Raw genomic sequence first — 26,031 nt, 5'->3', positions numbered from 1 at the left:
TGCACTTTCCATTGCGCTTGAACTGGTATAGACCGGGGGAATCCGACTGTCGATTTAAAACAAAGCATTGCGGGGACTTTTGACCACGCTGACGCAATGTGATTTCTGCCCAGTCCCCTATATGTCAACTTGATAAAATGCAACAAGGCGTGGGTAAACGAAGAGACTAACAATGACTCCCATGAGGTGCGACTAGAGCAGCACAGGTCTGCACTGTCTGGTGTGGCTTACCTGGCATGCACCGCGGGAATCTCACTGTGCACTTAAAACAAACGATTGTGAAGGCTGTTGCCGATGCTGACACTATGTGATTTCTGCCCAGTGCTATTTAATGTCAACGTGAAGAAATGCAAGAAGGTGTGTATGCGATGAGAGTAACAATGACTCCCTCGAGGTGCGTCTAGAGCAGTGCGGCTCTTGCGCAGTCTGCTGCACTCCAACTGGCATAGATCGGGGGAATCCGACTGTCCATTTAAAACAAATAATTGCGTGGGCCGTTCACCATGCTGACGCAATGTGATTTCTGCCTAGTGCTCTAAACGGCAAAGTGATGAAATAAAGAAATGCCTGGATAAAGGACAGGTGTAAGAGTGACTCCTGTGAGGTGCGGCTGGAGCAGTGCAGCTCTTGCGCGGTATGGTACGCCTCAACTGGCATGGACGGGCGGAATTCACTGTCCAAATGAAACAAAGCATTCTGGGAGCCAGTGCTCTAAATGTCAACGTGAAGAAATGCAAAAAGGTGGGTATAAAGGACAGGAGTAAGAATGACTCCCGTGCAGAGTTTATTGAGCAGTTTCGCTTTGTGCTATCCATTGTGCTTCATTTGGTATGGACCGGTGGAATCCAACTGTCCAATAAAACAAAGCTTTGCGAAGACTTTTGATCATGCTGACGTAATGTGACTTCTGCCCAGCGCTCTAAATGTCAACGTGAAGAAATGCAACAAGGCATGGCTACACAAAGCGAGTAACAATGGCTCTCTTGAGGTGCGGCTAGAGCAGTGTGGCGCTTGCGCTGCCTGGTGCGCTTCAACTGGCATGGACCGGGAGAATCCGACTCTCCAAATAAAACAATGCATTTTGAGGGCCGTTGACCATGCTGACGCAATGTGATTTCTGCCCAGGTCTGTAAATGTCAACGTGCAGAAATGAAAAAAAGGCGTGGTTAAACGACAGGAGTAAGAATGACTCCCTTGCAGTGTGGATTCAGGAGTGGCGCTTTATGCTATCTGTTGTGCATCAACTGGCATGGAGCGGCTGAAACTGACTGTCCACTTAAAACAAAGCATTGCAAGGACTTTTGACGATGCTGACGCAATGTGATTTGTGCCCAGGGCTCTAAATGTCAATGTGAGGAAATGGAACAAAGCGTGGGTGAAGGACGTTAGTAACAATGACTCCCTTGAGGTGCGGCTAGAACAGTGCTGCTTTGCACTGTCTGGTGTGGTTCAACTGGAATGCACAGGGGGAATCTTACTGTGCTTTTAAAAGATATAATTGCGAGGGCGGTTGACCATTTTTATGCAAGGTGATTTGTGCCCAGTGCCCTAAATGTCAACCTGAAGAAATAGAACAAGGCGTGGGGGAGCTAAGTGAGTAACAATGACTCCCTTGAGCTGCGACTAGAGCAGTGCGGCTCTAGCGCTGCCTGGTGCGCTTCAACTGGGATAGATCGGGGTAATCCGACTGTCCATTTAAAACAAATGATTGCGAGGGCCGTTGACCATGCCGACGCAATTTGATTTCTGCCTAGTGCTTTAAACGTGAAATAAATAAATTAAGGAAAGGGCTGGATAAACGACAGGAGTAACTATGACACCCTTTAGGTGCGGCTAGCGCAGTGCAGCTCTTGCGCGGTCTGGTGCGAATGAACTGGCACGGACTGACAGAATCCACTGTCCAAATAAAACAAACCATTCTGGGGGCCGTTGAGCATGCTGACGCAGTGTGATTTCTGCACAGTGCTCTAAATGTCGAAGTGAAAAAATAAAAAAAAGCGTGGATAAAAGACAGGAGTAAGAATGACTCCCTTGCAGTGTGGATTGAGCTGTGCCGCTTTGCACTTTCCGTTGCGCTTCAACTGGTATGGACCGGGAGAATCTGACTGTCCATTTAAAACAAAGCATTGCGAGGACTTTTGACCATGCTGATGCAATGTGATCTCTGCCCAGTCCCCTATATGTCAACTTGATAAAATCATCAAGGCGTGGGTAAACGAAGAGACTAACAATGACTCCCATGAGGTGCGACTAGAGCAGCACGGCTCTGCACTGTCTGGTGTGGCTTACCTGGCATGCACCGGGGGAATCTCACTGTGCACTTAAAACAAATGATTGTGAAGGCTGTTGCCGATGCTGACACTATGTGATTTCTGCCCAGTGCTATTTAATGTCAACGTGAAGAAATGCAAGAAGGTGTGTGTAAGCGGTGAGAGTAACAATGACTCCCTTGAGGTGCGACTAGAGCAGTGCAGCTTTTGCACAGTCTGCTGCACTCCAGCTGGCATAGATCGGGGGAATCCGACTGTCCATTTAAAACAAATGATTGCGAGGGCCGTCGGCCATGCTGACGCAATGTGATTTCTGCCCAGTGCTCTAAACGTGAAACTGAAGTAAATAAAAAAAGGCATGGATAAACTACAGGAGTCACAATGACTCCCTTGTGGTGCGGCTATCGCAGTGCGGCTCTTGCGTGGTCTTGTGTGCCTCAACTGGCATGGACCGGCGGAATCATCATCAGCATCAGCCTGGTTACGCCTACTGCAGGGCAAAGGCCTCTCCCATACATCCCCAACAACCCCGATCATGTACTATGTGTGGCCATGTCGTCCCTGCAAAGTTCTTAATCTCATGCGCCCGCCTAACTTTCTGCCGCCCTCTGCTAAGCTTCCCTTCCCTTGGAATCCATTCCGTAACCCTTAATGACCATCGGTTATCTTCCCTCCTCATTTCGTATCCTGCCCATGCCCATTTCTTTTTCTTGATTTCAACTAAGATGTCATTAACTCGCGTTTGTTCCCTCACCCAATCTGCTCTTTTCTTATCCTTTAACGTTACACCTATCATTCTTCTTTCCATAGCTCGTTGCGTCGTCCTCAATTTGAGCAGAACCCATTTCGTAAGCCTCCAGGTTTCTGCCCCATAGGTGAGTACTGGTAAGACACAGGTATTATATACTTTCCTCTGGAGGGGATAATGGCAACCTGCTAATCATCATCTGAGAATGCCTGCCAAACGCACCCCAGCCCATTCTTGTTCTTCTGAATATTGCTGTCTCATGATCCGCATCCGCTGTCACTACCTGCCCTAAGTTGATGTATTCCCTTACGACTTCTCGTGCCTCGCTGCCAATTGTAAATTGCTGTTTTCTTCCGAGACTGTTAAGCATTACTTTAGTTTCCTGCAGATTAATTTTAGACCCACTCTTCTGCTTTGCCTATCCAGGTCAGTGAACATGCGTTGCAATTGGTCCCCTGAGGTACTAAGGAAGGCAATGTCATCAGCGAATCGCGAGTTACTAAGCTATTCTCGAATAACTTTTATCCCCAAATCTTACCAATCAATGTCTCTGAATACCTTCTGTAAAATAAAATGCCCAAATAAAACAAAGCATTTTGGGGGCCGTTGACCGTGCTGACGCAGTGTGATTTCTGCACAGTGCTCTAAATGTCAAAGTAAAGAAATGAAAAAAAGGTGTGGATAAACGACATGAGTAAGAATGACTCCCTTGCAGTGTGCATTCAGCTGTGCCGCTTTGCACTTTCCATTGCGCTTGAACTGGTATAGACCGGGGGAATCCGACTGTCGATTTAAAACAAAGCATTGCGGGGACTTTTGACCACGCTGACGCAATGTGATTTCTGCCCAGTCCCCTATATGTCAACTTGATAAAATGCAACAAGGCGTGGGTAAACGAAGAGACTAACAATGACTCCCATGAGGTGCGACTAGAGCAGCACAGGTCTGCACTGTCTGGTGTGGCTTACCTGGCATGCACCGCGGGAATCTCACTGTGCACTTAAAACAAACGATTGTGAAGGCTGTTGCCGATGCTGACACTATGTGATTTCTGCCCAGTGCTATTTAATGTCAACGTGAAGAAATGCAAGAAGGTGTGTATGCGATGAGAGTAACAATGACTCCCTCGAGGTGCGTCTAGAGCAGTGCGGCTCTTGCGCAGTCTGCTGCACTCCAACTGGCATAGATCGGGGGAATCCGACTGTCCATTTAAAACAAATAATTGCGTGGGCCGTTCACCATGCTGACGCAATGTGATTTCTGCCTAGTGCTCTAAACGGCAAAGTGATGAAATAAAGAAATGCCTGGATAAAGGACAGGTGTAAGAGTGACTCCTGTGAGGTGCGGCTGGAGCACTGCAGCTCTTGCGCGGTATGGTACGCCTCAACTGGCATGGACGGGCGGAATTCACTGTCCAAATGAAACAAAGCATTCTGGGAGCCAGTGCTCTAAATGTCAACGTGAAGAAATGCAAAAAGGTGGGTATAAAGGACAGGAGTAAGAATGACTCCCGTGCAGAGTTTATTGAGCAGTTTCGCTTTGTGCTATCCATTGTGCTTCATTTGGTATGGACCGGTGGAACCCAACTGTCCATTAAAACAAAGCTTTGCGAAGACTTTTGATCATGCTGACGTAATGTGACTTCTGCCCAGCGCTCTAAATGTCAACGTGAAGAAATGCAACAAGGCATGGCTACACAAAGCGAGTAACAATCGCTCTCTTGAGGTGCGGCTAGAGCAGTGTGGCGCTTGCGCTGCCTGGTGCGCTTCAACTGGCATGGACCGGGAGAATCCGACTCTCCAAATAAAACAATGCATTTTGAGGGCCGTTGACCATGCTGACGCAATGTGATTTCTGCCCAGGTCTGTAAATGTCAACGTGCAGAAATGAAAAAAAGGCGTGGTTAAACGACAGGAGTAAGAATGACTCCCTTGCAGTGTGCATTCAGCTGTGCCGCTTTGCACTTTCCATTGCGCATGAACTGGTATAGACCGGGGGAATCCGACTGTCCATTTAAAACAAAGCATTGCGAGGACTTTTGACCATGCTGATGCAATGTGATCTCTGCCCAGTCCCCTAAATGTCAACGTGATAAAATGCAACAAGGCGAGGGTAAACGAAGAGACTAACAATGACTCCCATGAGGTGGGACTAGAGTAGCGCGGCTTTGCACTGTCTGGTGTGGTTTACCTGGCATGCAACGGGGGAATCTAACTCTGCCATGAAAAGAAATGATTGCGAAGGCCGTTGCCGATGCTGACACAATGTGATTTCTGCCCAGTGCTATTTAATGTCAACGTGAAGAAATGCAAGAAGGTGTGTGTAAGCTATGAGAGTAACAATGACTCCCTTGAGGTGCGACTAGAACAGTGCAGCTTTTGCACAGTCTGCTGCACTCCAGCTGGCATAGATCGGGGGAATCCGACTGTCCATTTAAAACAAATGATTGCGAGGGCCGTCGACCATGCTGACGCAATGTGATTTCTGCCCAGTGCTCTAAACGTGAAACTGAAGTAAATAAAAAAAGGCATGGATAAACTACAGGAGTCACAATGACTCCCTTGTGGTGCGGCTATCGCAGTGCGGCTCTTGCGTGGTCTTGTGTGCCTCAACTGGCATGGACCGGCGGAATCATCATCAGCATCAGCCTGGTTACGCCTACTGCAGGGCAAAGGCCTCTCCCGTACATCTCCAACAACCCCGATCATGTACTATGTGTGGCCATGTCGTCCCTGCAAACTTCTTAATCTCATGCGCCCGCCTAAGTTTCTGCCGCCCTCTGCTAAGCTTCTCTTCCCTTGGAATCCATTCCGTAACCCTCAATGACCATCGGTTATCTTCCCTCCTCATTTCGTATCCTGCCCATGCCCCTTTCTTTTTCTTGATTTCAACTAAGATGTCATTAACTCGCGTTTGTTCCCTCACCCAATCTGCTCTTTTCTTATCCTTTAACGTTACACCTATCATTCTTCTTTCCATAGCTCGTTGTGTCGTCCTCAATATGAGCAGAACCCATTTCGTAAGCCTCTAGGTTTCTGCCCCATAGGTGAGTACTGGTAAGACACAGGTATTATATACTTTCCTCTTGAGGGGATAATGGCAACCTGCTAATCATCATCTGAGAATGCCTGCCAAACGCACCCCAGCCCATTCTTGTTCTTCTGAATATTTCTGTCTCATGATCCGCATCCGCTGTCACTACCTGCCCTAAGTTGATGTAATCCCTTACGACTTCTAGTGCCTCGCTGCCAATTGTAAATTGCTGTTTTCTTCCGAGACTGTTAAGCATTACTTTAGTTTCCTGCAGATTAATTTTTAGACCCACTCTTCTGCTTTGCCTATCCAGGTCAGTGAACATGCATTGCAATTGGTCCCCTGAGGTACTAAGGAAGGCAATGTCATCAGCGAATCGCGAGTTACTAAGCTATTCTCGATTAACTTTTATCCCCAAATCTTCCCAATCCATGTCTCTGAATACCTCCTGTAAAATAAAATGCCCAAATAAAACAAAGCATTTTGGGGGCCGTTGACCATGCTGACGCAATGTGATTTCTGCCCAGGTCTGTAAATGTCAACGTGCAGAAATGAAAAAAAGGCGTGGTTAAACGACAGGAGTAAGAATGACTCCCTTGCAGTGTGGATTCAGGAGTGGCGCTTTATGCTATCTGTTGTGCATCAACTGGCATGGACCGGGGGAATCCGACTGTCCATTTAAAACAAAGCATTGCGGGGACTTTTGACCATGCTGACGCAATGTGATTTCTGCCCAGTCCCCTATATGTCAACTTGATAAAATCAACAAGGCGTGGGTAAACGAAGAGACTAACAATGACTATCATGAGGTGCGACTAGAGCAGCACAGCTTTGCACTGTCTGGTGTGGTTTACCTGTCATGCACCGGGGGAATCTCACTGTGCACTTAAAACAAATGATTGTGAAGGCTGTTGCCGATGCTGACACAATGTGATTTCTGCCCAGTGCTATTTATTGTCAACGTGAAGAAATGCAAGAAGGTGTGTATGCGATGAGAGTAACAATGACTCCCTCGAGGTGCGACTAGAGCAGTGCGGCTCTTGCGCAGTCTGCTGCACTCCAACTGGCATAGATCGGGGGAATCCGACTGTCCATTTAAAACAAATGATTACGCGGGCCGTTCACCATGCTGACGCAATGTGATTTCTGCCTAGTGCTCTAAACGGCAAAGTGATGAAATAAAGAAATGCCTGGATAAAGGACAGGTGTAAGAGTGACTCCTGTGAGGTGCGGCTGGAGCAGTGCAGGTCTTGCGCGGTATGGTACGCCTCAACTGGCATGGACGGGTGGAATTCACTGTCCAAATGAAACAAAGCATTCTGGGAGCCAGTGCTCTAAATGTCAACGTGAAGAAATGCAAAAAGGTGGGTATAAAGGACAGGAGTAAGAATGACTCCCGTGCAGAGTTTATTGAGCAGTTTCGCTTTGTGCTATCCATTGTGCTTCATTTGGTATGGACCGGTGGAATCCAACTGTCCATTAAAACAAAGCTTTGCGAAGACTTTTGATCATGCTGACGTAATGTGACTTCTGCCCAGCGCCCTAAATGTCAACGTGAAGAAATGCAACAAGGCATGGCTACACAAAGCGAGTAACAATGGCTCTCTTAAGGTGCGGCTAGAGCAGTGTGGCGCTTGCGCTGCCTGGTGCGCTTCAACTGGCATGGACCGGGAGAATCCGACTCTCGAAATAAAACAATGCATTTTGAGGGCCGTTGACCATGCTGACGCAATGTGATTTCTGCCCAGGTCTGTAAATGTCAACGTGCAGAAATGCAAAAAAAGGCGTGGTTAAAGGACCGGAGTAAGAATGACTCCCTTGCAGTGTGGATTCAGGAGTGGCGCTTTATGCTATCTGTTGTGCTTCAACTGGCATGGACCGGCTGAAACTGACTGTCCACTTAAAACAAAGCATTGCAAGGACTTTTGACGATGCTGACGCAATGTGATTTGTGCCCAGGGCTCTAAATGTCAATGTGAGGAAATGGAACAAAGCGTGGGTGAAGGACGTTAGTAACAATGACTCCCTTGAGGTGCGGCTAGAACAGTGCTGGTTTGCACTGTCTGGTGTGGTTCAACTGGAATGCACAGGGGGAATCTTACTGTGCTTTTAAAAGATATAATTGCGAGGGCGGTTGACCATTTTTATGCAAGGTGATTTGTGCCCAGTGCCCTAAATGTCAACCTGAAGAAATAGAACAAGGCGTGGGGGAGCTAAGTGAGTAACAATGACTCCCTTGAGCTGCGACTAGAGCAGTGCGGCTCTAGCGCTGCCTGGTGCGCTTCAACTGGGATAGATCGGGGTAATCCGGCTGTCCATTTAAAACAAATGATTGCGAGGGCCGTTGACCATGCCGACGCAATTTGATTTCTGCCTAGTGCTTTAAACGTGAAATAAATAAATTAAGGAAAGGGCTGGATAAACGACAGGAGTAACTATGACACCCTTTAGGTGCGGCTAGCGCAGTGCAGCTCTTGCGCGGTCTGGTGCGAATGAACTGGCACGGACTGCCAGAATCCACTGTCCAAATAAAACAAACCATTCTGGGGGCCGTTGAGCATGCTGACGCAGTGTGATTTCTGCACAGTGCTCTAAATGTCGAAGTGAAAAATTGAAAAAAAAAGCGTGGATAAAAGACAGGAGTAAGAATGACTCCCTTGCAGTGTGGATTGAGCTGTGCCGCTTTGCACTTTCCGTTGCGCTTCAACTGGTATGGACCGGGAGAATCTGACTGTCAATTTAAAACAAAGCATTGCGAGGACTTTTGACCATGCTGATGCAATGTGATCTCTGCCCAGTCCCCTATATGTCAACTTGATAAAATCATCAAGGCGTGGGTAAACGAAGAGACTAACAATGACTCCCATGAGGTGCGACTAGAGCAGCATGGCTCTGCACTGTCTGGTGTGGCTTACCTGGCATGCACCGGGGGAATCTCACTGTGCACTTAAAACAAATGATTGTGAAGGCTGTTGCCGATGCTGACGCAATGTGATTTCTGCCTAGTGCTCTAAACGGCAAAGTGATGAAATAAAGAAATGCCTGGATAAAGGACAGGTGTAAGAGTGACTCCTGTGAGGTGCGGCTGGAGCAGTGCAGCTCTTGCGCGGTATGGTACGCCTCAACTGGCATGGACGGGCGGAATTCACTGTCCAAATGAAACAAAGCATTCTGGGAGCCAGTGCTCTAAATGTCAACGTGAAGAAATGCAAAAAGGTGGGTATAAAGGACAGGAGTAAGAATGACTCCCGTGCAGAGTTTATTGAGCAGTTTCGCTTTGTGCTATCCATTGTGCTTCATTTGGTATGGACCGGTGGAATCCAACTGTCCAATAAAACAAAGCTTTGCGAAGACTTTTGATCATGCTGACGTAATGTGACTTCTGCCCAGCGCTCTAAATGTCAACGTGAAGAAATGCAACAAGGCATGGCTACACAAAGCGAGTAACAATGGCTCTCTTGAGGTGCGGCTAGAGCAGTGTGGCGCTTGCGCTGCCTGGTACGCTTCAACTGGCATGGACCGGGAGAATCCGACTCTCCAAATAAAACAATGCATTTTGAGGGCCGTTGACTATGCTGACGCAATGTGATTTCTGCCCAGGTCTGTAAATGTCAACGTGCAGAAATGAAAAAAAGGCGTGGTTAAACGACAGGAGTAAGAATGACTCCCTTGCAGTGTGCATTCAGCTGTGCCGCTTTGCACTTTCCATTGCGCTTGAACTGGTATAGACCGGGGGAATTCGACTGTCCATTTAAAACAAAGCATTGCGGGGACTTTTGACCACGCTGACGCAATGTGATTTCTGCCCAGTCCCCTATATGTCAACTTGATAAAATGCAACAAGGCGTGGGTAAACGAAGAGACTAACAATGACTCCCATGAGGTGCGACTAGAGCAGCACAGGTCTGCACTGTCTGGTGTGGCTTACCTGGCATGCACCGCGGGAATCTCACTGTGCACTTAAAACAAACGATTGTGAAGGCTGTTGCCGATGCTGACACTATGTGATTTCTGCCCAGTGCTATTTAATGTCAACGTGAAGAAATGCAAGAAGGTGTGAATGCGATGAGAGTAACAATGACTCCCGCGAGGTGCGACTAGAGCAGTGCGGCTCTTGCGCAGTCTGCTGCACTCCAACTGGCATAGATCGGGGGAATCCGACTGTCCATTTAAAACAAATAATTGCGCGGGCCGTTCACCATGCTGACGCAATGTGATTTCTGCCTAGTGCTATAAACGGCAAAGTGATGAAATAAAGAAATGCCTGGATAAAGGACAGGTGTAAGAGTGACTCCTGTGAGGTGCGGCTGGAGCAGTGCAGCTCTTGCGCGGTATGGTACGCCTCAACTGGCATGGACGGTCGGAATTCACTGTCCAAATGAAACAAAGCATTCTGGGAGCCAGTGCTCTAAATGTCAACGTGAAGAAATGCAAAAAGGTGGGTATAAAGGACAGGAGTAAGAATGACTCCCGTGCAGAGTTTATTGAGCAGTTTCGCTTTGTGCTATCCATTGTGCTTCATTTGGTATGGACCGGTGGAATCCAACTGTCCATTAAAACAAAGCTTTGCGAAGACTTTTGATCATGCTGACGTAATGTGACTTCTGCCCAGCGCTCTAAATGTCAACGTGAAGAAATGCAACAAGGCATGGCTACACAAAGCGAGTAACAATGGCTCTCTTGAGGTGCGGCTAGAGCAGTGTGGCGCTTGCGCTGCCTGGTGCGCTTCAACTGGCATGGACCGGGAGAATCCGACTCTCCAAATAAAACAATGCATTTTGAGGGCTGTTGACCATGCTGACGCAATGTGATTTCTGCCCAGGTCTGTAAATGTCAACGTGCAGAAATGAAAAAAAGGCGTGGTTAAACGACAGGAGTAAGAATGACTCCCTTGCAGTGTGGATTCAGGAGTGGCGCTTTATGCTATCTGTTGTGCATCAACTGGCATGGACCGGGGGAATCCGACTGTCCATTTAAAACAAAGCATTGCGGGGACTTTTGACCATGCTGACGCAATGTGATTTCTGCCCAGTCCCCTATATGTCAACTTGATAAAATCAACAAGGCGTGGGTAAACGAAGAGACTAACAATGACTCCCATGAGGTGCGACTAGAGCAGCACAGATTTGCACTGTCTGGTGTGGTTTACCTGTCATGCACCGGGGGAATCTCACTGTGCACTTAAAACAAATGATTGTGAAGGCTGTTGCCGATGCTGACACAATGTGATTTCTGCCCAGTGCTATTTAATGTCAACGTGAAGAAATGCAAGAAGGTGTGTATGCGATGAGAGTAACAATGACTCCCTCGAGGTGCGACTAGAGCAGTGCGGCTCTTGCGCAGTCTGCTGCACTCCAACTGGCATAGATCGGGGGAATCCGACTGTCCATTTAAAACAAATGATTACGCGGGCCGTTCACCATGCTGACGCAATGTGATTTCTGCCTAGTGCTCTAAACGGCAAAGTGATGAAATAAAGAAATGCCTGGATAAAGGACAGGTGTAAGAGTGACTCCTGTGAGGTGCGGCTGGAGCAGTGCAGCTCTTGCGCGGTATGGTACGCCTCAACTGGCATGGACGGGCGGAATTCACAGTCCAAATGAAACAAAGCATTCTGGGAACCAGTGCTCTAAATGTCAACGTGAAGAAATGCAAAAAGGTGGGTATAAAGGACAGGAGTAAGAATGACTCCCGTGCAGAGTTTATTGAGCAGTTTCGCTTTGTGCTATCCATTGTGCTTCATTTGGTATGGACCGGTGGAATCCAACTGTCCATTAAAACAAAGCTTTGCGAAGACTTTTGATCATGCTGACGTAATGTGACTTCTGCCCAGCGCCCTAAATGTCAACGTGAAGAAATGCAACAAGGCATGGCTACACCAAGCGAGTAACAATGGCTCTCTTAAGGTGCGGCTAGAGCAGTGTGGCGCTTGAGCTGCCTGGTACGCTTCAACTGGCATGGACCGGGAGAATCCGACTCTCGAAATAAAACAATGCATTTTGAGGGCCGTTGACCATGCTGACGCAATGTGATTTCTGCACAGGTCTGTAAATGTCAACGTGCAGAAATGAAAAAAAAGGCGTGGTTAAAGGACAGGAGTAAGAATGACTCCCTTGCAGTGTGGATTCAGGAGTGGCGCTTTATGCTATCTGTTGTGCTTCAACTGGCATGGACCGGCTGAAACTGACTGTCCACTTAAAACAAAGCATTGCAAGGACTTTTGACGATGCTGACGCAATGTGATTTGTGCCCAGGGCTCTAAATGTCAATGTGAGGAAATGGAACAAAGCGTGGGTGAAGGACGTTAGTAACAATGACTCCCTTGAGGTGCGGCTAGAACAGTGCTGCTTTGCACTGTCTGGTGTGGTTCAACTGGAATGCACAGGGGGAATCTTACTGTGCTTTTAAAAGATATAATTGCGAGGGCGGTTGACCATTTTTATGCAAGGTGATTTGTGCCCAGTGCCCTAAATGTCAACCTGAAGAAATAGATCAAGGTGTGGGGGAGCTAAGTGAGTAACAATGACTCCCTTGAGCTGCGACTAGAGCAGTGCGGCTCTAGCGCTGCCTGGTGCGCTTCAACTGGGATAGATCGGGGTAATCCGACTGTCCATTTAAAACAAATGATTGCGAGGGCCGTTGACCATGCCGACGCAATTTGATTTCTGCCTAGTGCTTTAAACGTGAAATAAATAAATTAAGGAAAGGGCTTGATAAACGACAGGAGTAACTATGACACCCTTTAGGTGCGGCTAGCGCAGTGCAGCTCTTGCGCGGTCTGGTGCGAATGAACTGGCACGGACTGACAGAATCCACTGTCCAAATAAAACAAACCATTCTGGGGGCCGTTGAGCATGCTGACGCAGTGTGATTTCTGCACAGTGCTCTAAATGTCGAAGTGAAAAAATGAAAAAAAAGCGTGGATAAAAGACAGGAGTAAGAATGACTCCCTTGCAGTGTGGATTGAGCTGTGCCGCTTTGCACTTTCCGTTGCGCTTCAACTGGTATGGACCGGGAGAATCTGACTGTCCATTTAAAACAAAGCATTGCGAGGACTTTTGACCATGCTGATGCAATGTGATCTCTGCCCAGTCCCCTATAGGTCAACTTGATAAAATCATCAAGGCGTGGGTAAACGAAGAGACTAACAATGACTCCCATGAGGTGCGACTAGAGCAGCACGGCTCTGCACTGTCTGGTGTGGCTTACCTGGCATGCACCGGGGGAATCTCACTGTGCACTTAAAACAAATGATTGTGAAGGCTGTTGCCGATGCTGACGCAATGTGATTTCTGCCTAGTGCTCTAAACGGCAAAGTGATGAAATAAAGAAATGCCTGGATAAAGGACAGGTGTAAGAGTGACTCCTGTGAGGTGCGGCTGGAGCAGTGCAGCTCTTGCGCGGTATGGTACGCCTCAACTGGCATGGACGGGCGGAATTCACTGTCCAAATGAAACAAAGCATTCTGGGAGCCAGTGCTCTAAATGTCAACGTGAAGAAATGCAAAAAGGTGGGTATAAAGGACAGGAGTAAGAATGACTCCCGTGCAGAGTTTATTGAGCAGTTTCGCTTTGTGCTATCCATTGTGCTTCATTTGGTATGGACCGGTGGAATCCAACTGTCCATTAAAACAAAGCTTTGCGAAGACTTTTGATCATGCTGACGTAATGTGACTTCTGCCCAGCGCCCTAAATGTCAACGTGAAGAAATGCAACAAGGCATGGCTACACAAAGCGAGTAACAATGGCTCTCTTAAGGTGCGGCTAGAGCAGTGTGGCGCTTGCGCTGCCTGGTGCGCTTCAACTGGCATGGACCGGGAGAATCCGACTCTCGAAATAAAACAATGCATTTTGAGGGCCGTTGACCATGCTGACGCAATGTGATTTCTGCCCAGGTCTGTAAATGTCAACGTGCAGAAATGAAAAAAAAGGCGTGGTTAAAGGACAGGAGTAAGAATGACTCCCTTGCAGTGTGGATTCAGGAGTGGCGCTTTATGCTATCTGTTGTGCTTCAACTGGCATGGACCGGCTGAAACTGACTGTCCACTTAAAACAAAGCATTGCAAGGACTTTTGACGATGCTGACGCAATATGATTTGTGCCCAGGGCTCTAAATGTCAATGTGAGGAAATGGAACAAAGCGTGGGTGAAGGACGTTAGTAACAATGACTCCCTTGAGGTGCGGCTAGAACAGTGCTGCTTTGCACTGTCTGGTGTGGTTCAACTGGAATGCACAGGGGGAATCTTACTGTGCTTTTAAAAGATATAATTGCGAGGGCGGTTGACCATTTTTATGCAAGGTGATTTGTGCCCAGTGCCCTAAATGTCAACCTGAAGAAATAGAAGAAGGCGTGGGGGAGCTAAGTGAGTAACAATGACTCCCTTGAGCTGCGACTAGAGCAGTGCGGCTCTAGCGCTGCCTGGTGCGCTTCAACTGGGATAGATCGGGGTAATCCGACTGTCCATTTAAAACAAATGATTGCGAGGGCCGTTGACCATGCCGACGCAATTTGATTTCTGCCTAGTGCTTTAAACGTGAAATAAATAAATTAAGGAAAGGGCTGGATAAACGACAGGAGTAACTATGACACCCTTTAGGTGCGGCTAGCGCAGTGCAGCTCTTGCGCCGTCTGGTGCGAATGAACTGGCACGGACTGACAGAATCCACTGTCCAAATAAAACAAACCATTCTGGGGGCCGTTGAGCATGCTGACGCAGTGTGATTTCTGCACAGTGCTCTAAATGTCGCAGTGAAAAAATGAAAAAAAAGCGTGGATAAAAGACAGGAGTAAGAATGACTCCCTTGCAGTGTGGATTGAGCTGTGCCGCTTTGCACTTTCCGTTGCGCTTCAACTGGTATGGACCGGGAGAATCTGTCTGTCCATTTAAAACAAAGCATTGCGAGGACTTTTGACCATGCTGATGCAATGTGATCTCTGCCTAATCCCCTATATGTCAACTTGATAAAATCATCAAGGCGTGGGTAAACGAAGAGACTAACAATGACTCCCATGAGGTGCGACTAGAGCAGCACGGCTCTGCACTGTCTGGTGTGGCTTACCTGGCATGCACCGGGGGAATCTCACTGTGCACTTAAAACAAATGATTGTGAAGGCTGTTGCCGATGCTGACGCAATGTGATTTCTGCCTAGTGCTCTAAACGGCAAAGTGATGAAATAAAGAAATGCCTGGATAAAGGACAGGTGTAAGAGTGACTCCTGTGAGGTGCGGCTGGAGCAGTGCAGCTCTTGCGCGGTATGGTACGCCTCAACTGGCATGGACGGGCGGAATTCACTGTCCAAATGAAACAAAGCATTCTGGGTGCCAGTGCTCTAAATGTCAACGTGAAGAAATGCAAAAAGGTGGGTATAAAGGACAGGAGTAAGAATGACTCCCGTGCAGAGTTTATTGAGCAGTTTCGCTTTGTGCTATCCATTGTGCTTCATTTGGTATGGACCGGTGGAATCCAACTGTCCATTAAAACAAAGCTTTGCGAAGACTTTTGATCATGCTGACGTAATGTGACTTCTGCCCAGCGCCCTAAATGTCAACGTGAAGAAATGCAACAAGGCATGGCTACACAAAGCGAGTAACAATGGCTCTATTAAGGTGCGGGTAGAGCAGTGTGGCGCTTGCGCTGCCTGGTGCGCTTCAACTGGCATGGACCGGGAGAATCCGACTCTCGAAATAAAACAATGCATTTTGAGGGCCGTTGACCATGCTGACGCAATGTGATTTCTGCCCAGGTCTGTAAATGTCAACGTGCAGAAATGCAAAAAAAGGCGTGGTTAAAGGACAGGAGTAAGAATGACTCCCTTGCAGTGTGGATTCAGGAGTGGCGCTTTATGCTATCTGTTGTGCTTCAACTGGCATGGACCGGCTAAAACTGACTGTCCACTTAAAACAAAGCATTGCAAGGACTTTTGACGATGCTGACGCAATGTGATTTGTGCCCAGGGCTCTAAATGTCAATGTGAGGAAATGGAACAAAGCGTGGGTGAAGGACGTTAGTAACAATGACTCCCTTGAGGTGCGGCTAGAACAGTGCTGCTTTGCACTGTCTGGTGTGGTTCAACTGGAATGCACAGGGGGAATCTTACTGTGCTTTTAAAAGATATAATTGCGAAGGCGGTTGACCATTTTTATGCAAGGTGATTTGTGCCCAGTGCCCTAAATGTCAACCTGAAGAAATAGAACAAGGCGTGGGGGAGCTAAGTGAGTAACAATGACTCCCTTGAGCTGCGACTAGAGCAGTGCGGCTCTAGCGCTGCCTGGTGCGCTTCAACTGGGATAGATCGGGGTAATCCGACTGTCCATTTAAAACAAATGATTGCGAGGGCCGTTGACCATGCCGACGCAATTTGATTTCTGCCTAGTGCTTTAAACGTGAAATAAATAAATTAAGGAAAGGGCTGGATAAACGACAGGAGTAACTATGACACCCGTTAGGTGCGGCTAGCGCAGTGCAGCTCTTGCGCGGTCTGGTGCGAATGAACTTGCACGGACTGACAGAATCCACTGTCCAAATAAAACAAACCATTCTGGGGGCCGTTGAGCATGCTGACGCAGTGTGATTTCTGCACAGTGCTCTAAATGTCGAAGTGAAAAAATGAAAAAAAAAGCGTGGATAAAAGACAGGAGTAAGAATGACTCCCTTGCAGTGTGGATTGAGCTGTGCCGCTTTGCACTTTCCGTTGCGCTTCAACTGGTATGGACCGGGAGAATCTGACTGTCCATTTAAAACAAAGCATTGCGAGGACTTTTGACCATGCTGATGCAATGTGATCTCTGCCCAGTCCCCTATATGTCAACTTGATAAAATCATCAAGGCGTGGGTAAACGAAGAGACTAACAATGACTCCCATGAGGTGCGACTAGAGCAGCACGGGTCTGCACTGTCTGGTGTGGCTTACCTGGCATGCACCGGGGGAATCTCACTGTGCACTTAAAACAAATGATTGTGAAGGCTGTTGCCGATGCTGACGCAATGTGATTTCTGCCTAGTGCTCTAAACGGCAAAGTGATGAAATAAAGAAATGCCTGGATAAAGGACAGGTGTAAGAGTGACTCCTGTGAGGTGCGGCTGGAGCAGTGCAGCTCTTGCGCGGTATGGTACGCCTCAACTGGCATGGACGGGCGGAATTCACTGTCCAAATGAAACAAAGCATTCTGGGAGCCAGTGCTCTAAATGTCAACGTGAAGAAATGCAAAAAGGTGGGTATAAAGGACAGGAGTAAGAATGACTCCCGTGCAGAGTTTATTGAGCAGTTTCGCTTTGTGCTATCCATTGTGCTTCATTTGGTATGGACCGGTGGAATCCAACTGTCCATTAAAACAAAGCTTTGCGAAGACTTTTGATCATGCTGACGTAATGTGACTTCTGCCCAGCGCCCTAAATGTCAACGTGAAGAAAGGCAACAAGGCATGGCTACACAAAGCGAGTAACAATGGCTCTCTTAAGGTGCGGCTAGAGCAGTGTGGCGCTTGCGCTGCCTGGTGCGCTTCAACTGGCATGGACCGGGAGAATCCGACCCTCGAAATAAAACAATGCATTTTGAGGGCCGTTGACCATGCTGACGCAATGTGATTTCTGCCCAGGTCTGTAAATGTCAACGTGCAGAAATGCAAAAAAAGGCGTGGTTAAAGGACAGGAGTAAGAATGACTCCCTTGCAGTGTGGATTCAGGAGTGGCGCTTTATGCTATCTGTTGTGCTTCAACTGGCATGGACCGGCTGAAACTGACTATCCACTTAAAACAAAGCATTGCAAGGACTTTTGACGATGCTGACGCAATGTGATTTGTGCCCAGGGCTCTAAATGTCAATGTGAGGAAATGGAACAAAGCGTGGGTGAAGGACGTTAGTAACAATGACTCCCTTGAGGTGCGGCTAGAACAGTGCTGCTTTGCACTGTCTGGTGTGGTTCAACTGGAATGCACAGGGGGAATCTTACTGTGCTTTTAAAAGATATAATTGCGAGGGCGGTTGACCATTTTTATGCAAGGTGATTTGTGCCCAGTGCCCTAAATGTCAACCTGAAGAAATAGAACAAGGCGTGGGGGAGCTAAGTGAGTAACAATGACTCCCTTGTGCTGCGACTAGAGCAGCGCGGCTCTAGCGCTGCCTGGTGCGCTTCAACTGGGATAGATCGGGGTAATCCGACTGTCCATTTAAAACAAATGATTGCGAGGGCCGTTGACCATGCCGACGCAATTTGATTTCTGCCTAGTGCTTTAAACGTGAAATAAATAAATTAAGGAAAGGGCTGGATAAACGACAGGAGTAACTATGACACCCGTTAGGTGCGGCTAGCGCAGTGCAGCTCTTGCGCGGTCTGGTGCGAATGAACTGGCACGGACTGACAGAATCCACTGTCCAAATAAAACAAACCATTCTGGGGGCCGTTGAGCATGCTGACGCAGTGTGATTTCTGCACAGTGCTCTAAATGTCGAAGTGAAAAAATGAAAAAAAAAGCGTGGATAAAAGACAGGAGTAAGAATGACTCCCTTGCAGTGTGGATTGAGCTGTGCCGCTTTGCACTTTCCGTTGCGCTTCAACTGGTATGGACCGGGAGAATCTGACTGTCCATTTAAAACAAAGCATTGCGAGGACTTTTGACCATGCTGATGCAATGTGATCTCTGCCCAGTCCCCTATATGTCAACTTGATAAAATCATCAAGGCGTGGGTAAACGAAGAGACTAACAATGACTCCCATGAGGTGCGACTAGAGCAGCACGGCTCTGCACTGTCTGGTGTGGCTTACCTGGCATGCACCGGGGGAATCTCACTGTGCACTTAAAACAAATGATTGTGAAGGCTGTTGCCGATGCTGACGCAATGTGATTTCTGCCTAGTGCTCTAAACGGCAAAGTGATGAAATAAAGAAATGCCTCGATAAAGGACAGGTGTAAGAGTGACTCCTGTGAGGTGCGGCTGGAGCAGTGCAGCTCTTGCGCGGTATGGTACGCCTCAACTGGCATGGACGGGCGGAATTCACTGTCCAAATGAAACAAAGCATTCTGGGAGCCAGTGCTCTAAATGTCAACGTGAAGAAATGCAAAAAGGTGGATATAAAGGACAGGAGTAAGAATGACTCCCGTGCAGAGTTTATTGAGCAGTTTCGCTTTGTGCTATCCATTGTGCTTCATTTGGTATGGACCGGTGGAATCCAACTGTCCATTAAAACAAAGCTTTGCGAAGACTTTTGATCATGCTGACGTAATGTGACTTCTGCCCAGCGCCCTAAATGTCAACGTGAAGAAATGCAACAAGGCATGGCTACACAAAGCGAGTAACAATGGCTCTCTTAAGGTGCGGCTAGAGCAGTGTGGCGTTTGCGCTGCCTGGTGCGCTTCAACTGGCATGGACCGGGAGAATCCGACTCTCGAAATAAAACAATGCATGTTGAGGGCCGTTGACCATGCTGACGCAATGTGATTTCTGCCCAGGTCTGTAAATGTCAACGTGCAGAAATGAAAAAAGGCGTGGTTAAACGACAGGAGTAAGAATGACTCCCTTGCAGTGTGGATTCAGGAGTGGCGCTTTATGCTATCTGTTGTGCATCAACTGGCATGGACCGGCTGAAACTGACTGTCCACTTAAAACAAAGCATTGCAAGGACTTTTGACGATGCTGACGCAATGTGATTTGTGCCCAGGGCTCTAAATGTCAACGTGAGGAAATGGAACAAAGCGTGGGTGAAGGACGTTAGTAACAATGACTCCCTTAAGGTGCGGCTAGAACAGTGCTGCTTTGCACTGTCTGGTGTGGTTCAACTGGAATGCACAGGGGGAATCTTACTGTGCTTTTAAAAGATATAATTGCGAGGGCGGTTGACCATTTTTATGCAAGGTGATTTGTGCCCAGTGCCCTAAATGTCAACCTGAAGAAATAGATCAAGGCGTGGGGGAGCTAAGTGAGTAACAATGACTCCCTTGAGCTGCGACTAGAGCAGTGCGGCTCTAGCGCTGCCTGGTGCGCTTCAACTGGGATAGATCGGGGTAATCCGACTGTCCATTTAAAACAAATGATTGCGAGGGCCGTTGACCATGCTGACGCAATTTGATTTCTGCCTAGTGCTTTAAACGTGAAATAAATAAATTAAGGAAAGGGCTGGATAAACGACAGGAGTAACTATGACACCCTTTAGGTGCGGCTAGCGCAGTGCAGCTCTTGCGCGGTCTGGTGCGAATGAACTGGCATGGACTGACAGAATCCACTGTCCAAATAAAACAAACCATTCTGGGGGCCGTTGAGCATGCTGACGCAGTGTGATTTCTGCACAGTGCTCTAAATGTCGAAGTGAAAAAATGAAAAAAAAAGCGTGGATAAAAGACAGGAGTAAGAATGACTCCCTTGCAGTGTGGATTGAGCTGTGCCGCTTTGCACTTTCCGTTGCGCTTCAACTGGTATGGACCGGGAGAATCTGACTGTCCATTTAAAACAAAGCATTGCGAGGACTTTTGACCATTCTGATGCAATGTGATCTCTGCCCAGTCCCCTAAATGTCAACGTGATAAAATGCAACAAGGCGAGGGTAAACGAAGAGACTAACAATGACTCCCATGAGGTGGGACTAGAGTAGCGCGGCTTTGCACTGTCTGGTGTGGTTTACCTGGCATGCAACGGGGGAATCTAACTCTGCCATGAAAACAAATGATTGCGAAGGCAGTTGCCGATGCTGACACAATGTGATTTCTGCCCAGTGCTATTTAATGTCAACGTGAAGAAATGCAAGAAGGTGTGTGTAAGCTATGAGAGTAACAATGACTCCCTTGATGTGCGACTAGAACAGTGCAGCTTTTGCAGTCTGCTGCACTCCAGCTGGCATAGATCGGGGGAATCCGACTGTCCATTTAAAACAAATGATTGCGAGGGCCGTCGACCATGCTGACGCAATGTGATTTCTGCCCAGTGCTCTAAACGTGAAACTGAAGTAAATAAAAAAAGGCATGGATAAACTACAGGAGTCACAATGACTCCCTTGTGGTGCGGCTATCGCAGTGCGGCTCTTGCGTGGTCTTGTGTGCCTCAACTGGCATGGACCGGCGGAATCATCATCAGCATCAGCCTGGTTACGCCTACTGCAGGGCAAAGGCCTCTCCCGTACATCTCCAGCAACCCCGATCATGTACTATGTGTGGCCATGTCGTCCCTGCAAACTTCTTAATCTCATGCGCCCGCCTAACTTTCTGCCGCCCTCTGCTAAGCTTCCCTTCCCTTGGAATCCATTCCGTAACCCTTAATGACCATCGGTTATCTTCCCTCCTCATTTCGTATCCTGCCCATGCCCATTTCTTTTTCTTGATTTCAACTAAGATGTCATTAACTCGCGTTTGTTCCCTCACCCAATCTGCTCTTTTCTTATCCTTTAACGTTACACCTATCATTCTTCTTTCCATAGCTCGTTGCGTCGTCCTCAATTTGAGCAGAACCCATTTCGTAAGCCTCCAGGTTTCTGCCCCATAGGTGAGTACTGGTAAGACACAGGTATTATATACTTTCCTCTTGAGGGGATAATGGCAACCTGCTAATCATCATCTGAGAATGCCTGCCAAACGCACCCCTGCCCATTCTTGTTCTTCTGAATATTTCTGTCTCATGATCCGCATCCGCTGTCACTACCTGCCCTAAGTTGATGTAATCCCTTACGACTTCTAGTGCCTCGCTGCCAATTGTAAATTGCTGTTTTCTTCCGAGACGGTTAAGCATTACTTTAGTTTCCTGCAGATTAATTTTTAGACCCACTCTTCTGCTTTGCCTATCCAGGTCAGTGAACATGCATTGCAATTGGTCCCCTGAGGTACTAAGGAAGGCAATGTCATCAGCGAATCGCGAGTTACTAAGCTATTCTCGATTAACTTTTATCCCCAAATCTTCCCAATCCATGTCTCTGAATACCTCCTGTAAAATAAAATGCCCAAATAAAACAAAGCATTTTGGGGGCCGTTGACCATGCTGACGCAATGTGATTTCTGCCCAGGTCTGTAAATGTCAACGTGCAGAAATGAAAAAAAGGCGTGGTTAAACGACAGGAGTAAGAATGACTCCCTTGCAGTGTGGATTCAGGAGTGGCGCTTTATGCTATCTGTTGTGCATCAACTGGCATGGACCGGGGGAATCCGACTGTCCATTTAAAACAAAGCATTGCGGGGACTTTTGACCATGCTGACGCAATGTGATTTCTGCCCAGTCCCCTATATGTCAACTTGATAAAATCAACAAGGCGTGGGTAAACGAAGACACTAACAATGACTCCCATGAGGTGCGACTAGAGCAGCACAGCTTTGCACTGTCTGGTGTGGTTTACCTGTCATGCACCGGGGGAATCTCACTGTGCACTTAAAACAAATGATTGTGAAGGCTGTTGCCGATGCTGACACAATGTGATTTCTGCCCAGTGCTATTTAATGTCAACGTGAAGAAATGCAAGAAGGTGTGTATGCGATGAGAGTAACAATGACTCCCTCGAGGTGCGACTAGAGCAGTGCGGCTCTTGCGCAGTCTGCTGCACTCCAACTGGCATAGATCGGGGGAATCCGACTGTCCATTTAAAACAAATGATTACGCGGGCCGTTCACCATGCTGACGCAATGTGATTTCTGCCTAGTGCTCTAAACGGCAAAGTGATGAAATAAAGAAATGCCTGGATAAAGGACAGGTGTAAGAGTGACTCCTGTGAGGTGCGGCTGGAGCAGTGCAGGTCTTGCGCGGTATGGTACGCCTCAACTGGCATGGACGGGCGGAATTCACTGTCCAAATGAAACAAAGCATTCTGGGAGCCAGTGCTCTAAATGTCAACGTGAAGAAATGCAAAAAGGTGGGTATAAAGGACAGGAGTAAGAATGACTCCCGTGCAGAGTTTATTGAGCAGTTTCGCTTTGTGCTATCCATTGTGCTTCATTTGGTATGGACCGGTGGAATCCAACTGTCCATTAAAACAAAGCTTTGCGAAGACTTTTGATCATGCTGACGTAATGTGACTTCTGCCCAGCGCCCTAAATGTCAACGTGAAGAAATGCAACAAGGCATGGCTACACAAAGCGAGTAAAAATGGCTCTCTTAAGGTGCGGCTAGAGCAGTGTGGCGCTTGCGCTGCTTGGTACGCTTCAACTGGCATGGACCGGGAGAATCCGACTCTCGAAATAAAACAATGCATTTTGAGGGCCGTTGACCATGCTGACGCAATGTGATTTCTGCCCAGGTCTGTAAATGTCAACGTGCAGAAATGAAAAAAAGGCGTGGTTAAAGGACAGGAGTAAGAATGACTCCCTTGCAGTGTGGATTCAGGAGTGGCGCTTTATGCTATCTGTTGTGCTTCAACTGGCATGGACCGGCTGAAACTGACTGTCCACTTAAAACAAAGCATTGCAAGGACTTTTGACGATGCTGACGCAATGTGATTTGTGCCCAGGGCTCTAAATGTCAATGTGAGGAAATGGAACAAAGCGTGGGTGAAGGACGTTAGTAACAATGACTCCCTTGAGGTGCGGCTAGAACAGTGCTGCTTTGCACTGTCTGGTGTGGTTCAACTGGAATGCACAGGGGGAATCTTACTGTGCTTTTAAAAGATATAATTGCGAGGGCGGTTGACCATTTTTATGCAAGGTGATTTGTGCCCAGTGCCCTAAATGTCAACCTGAAGAAATAGAACAAGGCGTGGGGGAGCTAAGTGAGTAACAATGACTCCCTTGAGCTGCGACTAGAGCAGTGCGGCTCTAGCGCTGCCTGGTGCGCTTCAACTGGGATAGATCGGGGTAATCCGACTGTCCATTTAAAACAAATGATTGCGAGGGCCGTTGACCATGCCGACGCAATTTGATTTCTGCCTAGTGCTTTAAACGTGAAATAAATAAATTAAGGAAAGGACTGGATAAACGACAGGAGTAACTATGACACCCTTTAGGTGCGGCTAGCGCAGTGCAGCTCTTGCGCGGTCTGGTGCGAATGAACTGGCACGGACTGACAGAATCCACTGTCCAAATAAAACAAACCATTCTGGGGGCCGTTGAGCATGCTGACGCAGTGTGATTTCTGCACAGTGCTCTAAATGTCAAAGTGAAAAAATGAAAAAAAAGCGTGGATAAAAGACAGGAGTAAGAATGACTCCCTTGCAGTGTGGATTGAGCTGTGCCGCTTTGCACTTTCCGTTGCGCTTCAACTGGTATGGACCGGGAGAATCTGACTGTCCATTTAAAACAAAGCATTGCGAGGACTTTTGACCATGCTGATGCAATGTGATCTCTGCCCAGTCCCCTATATGTCAACTTGATAAAATCATCAAGGCGTGGGTAAACGAAGAGACTAACAATGACTCCCATGAGGTGCGACTAGAGCAGCACGGGTCTGCACTGTCTGGTGTGGCTTACCTGGCATGCACCGGGGGAATCTCACTGTGCACTTAAAACAAATGATTGTGAAGGCTGTTGCCGATGCTGACGCAATGTGATTTCTGCCTAGTGCTCTAAACGGCAAAGTGATGAAATAAAGAAATGCCTGGATAAAGGACAGGTGTAAGAGTGACTCCTGTGAGGTGCGGCTGGAGCAGTGCAGCTCTTGCGCGGTATGGTACGCCTCAACTGGCATGGACGGGCGGAATTCACTGTCCAAATGAAACAAAGCATTCTGGGAGCCAGTACTCTAAATGTCAACGTGAAGAAATGCAAAAAGGTGGGTATAAAGGACAGGAGTAAGAATGACTCCCGTGCAGAGTTTATTGAGCAGTTTCGCTTTGTGCTATCCATTGTGCTTCATTTGGTATGGACCGGTGGAATCCAAGTGGCCTATAAAACAAAGCTTTGCGAAGACTTTTTATCATGCTGACGTAATGTGACTTCTGCCCAGCGCCCTAAATGTCAACGTGAAGAAATGCAACAAGGCATGGCTACACAAAGCGAGTAACAATGGCTCTCTTAAGGTGCGGCTAGAGCAGTGTGGCGCTTGCGCTGCCTGGTGCGCTTCAACTGGCATGGACCGGGAGAATCCGACTCTCGAAATAAAACAATGCATTTTGAGGGCCGTTGACCATGCTGACGCAATGTGATTTCTGCCCAGGTCTGTAAATGTCAACGTGCAGAAATGAAAAAAAAAAGGCGTGGTTAAAGGACAGGAGTAAGAATGACTCCCTTGCAGTGTGGATTCAGGAGTGGCGCTTTATGCTATCTGTTGTGCTTCAACTGGCATGGACCGGCTGAAACTGACTGTCCACTTAAAACAAAGCATTGCAAGGACTTTTGACGATGCTGACGCAATGTGATTTGTGCCCAGGGCTCTAAATGTCAATGTGAGGAAATGGAACAAAGCGTGGGTGAAGGACGTTAGTAACAATGACTCCCTTGAGGTGCGGCTAGAACAGTGCTGCTTTGCACTGTCTGGTGTGGTTCAACTGGAATGCACAGGGGGAATCTTACTGTGCTTTTAAAAGATATAATTGCGAGGGCGGTTGACCATTTTTATGCAAGGTGATTTGTGCCCAGTGCCCTAAATGTCAACCTGAAGAAATAGAACAAGGCGTGGGGGAGCTAAGTGAGTAACAATGACTCCCTTGAGCTGCGACTAGAGCAGTGCGGCTCTAGCGCTGCCTGGTGCGCTTCAACTGGGATAGATCGGGGTAATCCGACTGTCCATTTAAAACAAATGATTGCGAGGGCCGTTGACCATGCCGACGCAATTTGATTTCTGCCTAGTGCTTTAAACGTGAAATAAATAAATTAAGGAAAGGGCTGGATAAACGACAGGAGTAACTATGACACCCTTTAGGTGCGGCTAGCGCAGTGCAGCTCTTGCGCGGTCTGGTGCGAATGAACTGGCACGGACTGACAGAATCCACTGTCCAAATAAAACAAACCATTCTGGGGGCCGTTGAGCATGCTGACGCAGTGTGATTTCTGCACAGTGCTCTAAATGTCGAAGTGAAAAAATGAAAAAAAAGCGTGGATAAAAGACAGGAGTAAGAATGACTCCCTTGCAGTGTGGATTGA

The sequence above is a fragment of the Dermacentor albipictus genome, unplaced genomic scaffold, assembly GCF_038994185.2.
Source record: "Dermacentor albipictus isolate Rhodes 1998 colony unplaced genomic scaffold, USDA_Dalb.pri_finalv2 scaffold_41, whole genome shotgun sequence".
Classification (NCBI taxonomy): Eukaryota; Metazoa; Arthropoda; class Arachnida; order Ixodida; family Ixodidae; genus Dermacentor; species Dermacentor albipictus.
Note: the sequence above shows the minus strand (reverse complement) of the source record.